We start from the raw sequence: 4,410 nt of genomic DNA, 5'->3' as shown, positions 1-4,410 counted from the left end.
ATTTCACATTGGGAATTTTTGTCTATATCAATAAATTTATTTCTTTTGTTTCTGCTTTCCTATTCATAATGCTTCTTCTCATAGTATTCTTCTAAGGACTTTTTCTTTCTCCCTGTTTGGGGTTTAAACATATCTCATGATCTCAGTTTGTTTGCTAATGATAGTCAGTCTACCATTTGAACCATGCCTCCAGCCCAGAAATTTTTGTAGTTAATTGGAGACAGAACCTCATGAACTTTCCTACCAGGTGGAAAACCATTATCCCCCAAGTCTCATCCTTCTTAATATCTAGGATTATAGAGATGAGTCATGGACCCCAAGAATCAATGACTTTTCATGTCTTATAGATTCCACATGTTTACTAGTAATTGAAATAATAAACGACCACAGATTGGGTAGCATTAATACTGTAAAGACATTGCCTCTGAGCTGGTGAAACTAGAACTCCAAGATCATTTTTGGCTTCTTCTGAGTCCTCCTTCCTTGGCATATTCAAGGCCTTCTGCGTCTCTTGGAGGAGACTTCAACTTAAATGCTACCTTTGAGATTCTGTTTGCATATGCAGTCACTTTCTAAGACAATGAGTTTTTTATCTTTCGTATGATTTCAGTGGGATAGTATCCAACACATACCATATTACTTAATGGGTAGAAGAAAATCTCTAAGAGAAAATTATTTGTTTGGGGCATTGAATTATGGTTATACTTTAAAAAATAGCAAAGGAGGTAAAGGTTTTAATAGAGCTTGTAAAACGTGTATGAAGTCTTGACCTTAGACATGCAAAATTCTTATCCTGGCACATACTTAAATTCCTAGCGGTACTGGAGGATTGAACCCCAAACCCTATACTTGTGAAACAGCATCTCTACTACTACCACATCTGTAGATTATAATTGGATTGCTTATTTTGATGTAGTATCATTATGCCTGGGCCTTCTTGGACTGCGGTCCTCCTAACACAAGCATAAAACATTGCACCCAGCAAATAGAGTCTTTGAAACTTCTTTTTGTGTCTGGGCTTCCCTGGAACTGGAGTTCTCTAATTTTTGATAGCCAAGTATATAAGATTACAGGGTTGAGCCACTTTATCTGGTAAAATTGTACAATTTCAAAATATCTTGATATTGCCTATTTTTGTGCTTAACATATATAGCTAACCTTAATTTTCTCCCTCTTTTGTTTAGTAAACTGAGTTGAAAATATTGGGTTACTTGATATACAAGGCTTTGTTTTGGATGGAATCCCATCACAATAAAAAAAATCTCCCAAAAGTTTATGTCAAAAATCATGGAAAACAAGACTTCAGGTATAAATGCAGTATGTTTATAGTATTAGTCAGTGCTTAAGTATGAGGAGGAAGGCAGAAATGTGAAAGATGTCAAGTCTCTGTAGAAATTCTGTAGTTGTCACTTTATGTTATCTTCCTTCCTTAAAGCTTGTTTTGTTAAAACCCTCTTGGTGTATATTGCTTGGACTGATTGGTAATCTTCTTCAAGAAATGAAGCTGATTTTAGAAGGCTGGTGGTGTGGTAAATAAAGGAATGATAAGAATGTGCACAGATATTGTCACAGAATGAGCCGACCAGGTTAAATACTGAACAGCAAAACAAAGCAAAGTTTCAAGTCTGATGATCCACATTGGAATATGTATAGATAGATACACATACATATACATATGTACACATACATACATGAAAAATTAAATCTCCAGTAGAATATAGAGAAACTTCACATGACAAGTATTAAACTATATCAAACTGGATGCAGGAACGTTACAGTAAAATATCAATAGATTAGCAGTGATTTAGCACAGATTTTGTAAAGGTTGAAAATTCTTCTTTCATTATATACTTTACAAATATTCTTAGTATGTTTTAAGTTTGTTGAGTGTGTGTGTGTGTGTGTGTGTGAAAATACCGTACAGATTGATTACAATTATATTGGCAAGTTAATGAGTACATTTCTTATCAAGCATTGTTACCTCCTCCTTTGTTTCCCCTTAGCATCCCTCCCATCTCCCCCTCTGGACCCTCCCCCCCACTCAGAGCCAAAGTTGTAATCTTCATTTTTCTACATAACATCTTGTACATCTCATTGTTGCAATGAGTTCACATGTATCCCTTTTTAAACAATTTGGTTTTTCCCTTCCCCTCCAGAAATTATACCAACATCAAATACAGTGAAAACAGGGTTAAGTTTTTTTTTAATATAGTATAGTATGAGCATCCATACAATCTTGAAAGTTGGAATTACACAAAATACGCAACGTGGCTAGGCACTGGTGGTTCAAGGATGTAATCTTAGCTAGTTAAAAGGCTGAAATCTACAGATCCCAGTTCAAAGCCAGCTTGAGTTTGAAAGTTCATTAGATTCTTATCTCCAGTTAACCACCAGGGCAAACAGAGTTCCAGTTTAGATTGTATGTCGAGCACTGGCCTAGAACATAACCCGGGCCCCGAGTTTAAGCCTTGGGATCAACAGAAACTAAAACATAAATTAAAAATAGAGTTAGATATTTTAGAATGAAGCACAATTTAATATACTCTACATTGTTAGGAAGACTAGACTTCTGTGTTAGCTTTATAACCTACCTTAGTAAGTGATACTGTCCATTTATTAAACAGAAAGGCTTACTCAGATTAACAAGTTTGAAGGTTTCAGTGTATGTTCAGTTGGTTTTATTGCTTTGGGGGCCTATAACAAGACAATGTCAAGGTGGGGAGGATGTCAGAGAAAAGTTTTGAAGTAGAATGATTAAAAGATAAAAGAAGAATGTAGATGAGTATCTATGGTTTCATAGGTTTCATGCGGAAGGACTTAATCTCCATAAGAACTACTCAGGTATTCTCCACAGTCTGGTAGGAAATAGAAAGTCATTATTCTTTAACACATAGGTTTTTCTAGGGCATTCTAAATTCAAGTGGCAACATCTTCACCAATGCTAATGATTTGTCAAGGGCTGGAATCAACTGGATATTTCTATAAATTCTAATCAGTGCCCAGCAGACTATTTTATTGAATTCCTATTAAAATATTTTTTTTGCAAAATGACTGTCTTTATACTACATATGTGTATATCAGTGTGTTTGTATGTGTGTATTTTTTGTGTTTGAATAAACTAATATAACAATGTAGCAGATAAAAGTATTAGTATGCCCTTTCGTTTTTCTTCCCATACCATGAAAGTCTGCCACAATTCTCAATCAAATCCTATCCAAGATTCAAATATTAATGCTATCCCAAAAGTTTTGCATGCCAACCCAAGTACATCCACCTTGTTTAAGATGGCCAAGGTATAGGAAAATTTTAAGTCTTCCAATTACGTTGTCACCAAGGAAACAACATACAATATTTCTTTTAAAAATATCTAGGTTGTTGAACAGTTTAGCCAGAAAATTGAAGGAATATATTTATTGGATTTAATGTAAATATTTAGTCAATTAAATGTATGTTCTATATCTACAACTTAGAGCCCTACTAAACGACATTATTGCAAAACTTATCTATTACCATCTTCCATGAAGAAAGTCCTTGCTGAAAACAAACCAGATGTGGTAAACAAATTAATATGTACGCCATTGTCAAATGCTGCTGTTCTAAAGCATGGAAGTGACAGAGCAATTAATGCCTGTGAACAGCTAGTTCTAAGGAGTATGGAAAGTGATTACTATGCACCCTAAGTGGAAAAATCCACAGATGTTTCAGGTTGTGCGGCATTGTTGGCATTTGTGAGATATATTTTGGAAAGCACAATGAATGAAAGCATGCTATTTCCTAAAACTTTTCTGAAGGAAAACTTATTGAAGTAAACCAAAGAATGGATTTTTTTTCCTTAACAAATGCTTTCTGGGTATATTGTTCTATACACTATAATGATGAAATGATCATTTCTTTGGAAAAGTAATATAAAACACTGTCACCTGTTGAATTTCTTTTTAAAGTATATTAAATGACAAGGATGAGGAAATTTAAATGGGTTCATATTATCCAGTATTACTTTAATTTTATATTAAAAGTTAAAACAAACTCACAGAGTATTAGTCCATCAAGATTTATAGAGTAAGTTTCTTGAATATATTTTCTTTTGTTCCTCTGTTTTTTGGGGGGTGATATAAATATATTTTTGCCAAAAAGGCAACTTGGTCTTAACCATTACCCACAAAATTTATGCTGTTATAGAATCAGATTTTTTTTGATTAATTTAAGACAATACTAGGTGTATTTTATGTCAACACAAAATATAAAAACCAATGACATTTTCACTGAACATCCACTCATAAAAATCATGAATTAATAAAGTAAAACTCTATGTCAATTTTTTGTCGGTTGTGGGCCTTGAACTCTGGGCCTGGGCACTCTGCCTCACCTTTTCAGCTCACAGCTGCCACTGTACCACGTGAGCCACAGTGC

The sequence above is a fragment of the Dipodomys merriami genome, unplaced genomic scaffold (assembly GCF_024711535.1).
Source record: "Dipodomys merriami isolate MVZ:Mamm:240054 unplaced genomic scaffold, mDipMer1.0.p SCAF_1949, whole genome shotgun sequence".
NCBI lineage: Eukaryota > Metazoa > Chordata > Mammalia > Rodentia > Heteromyidae > Dipodomys > Dipodomys merriami.
This window is presented reverse-complemented; position numbering follows the sequence as displayed.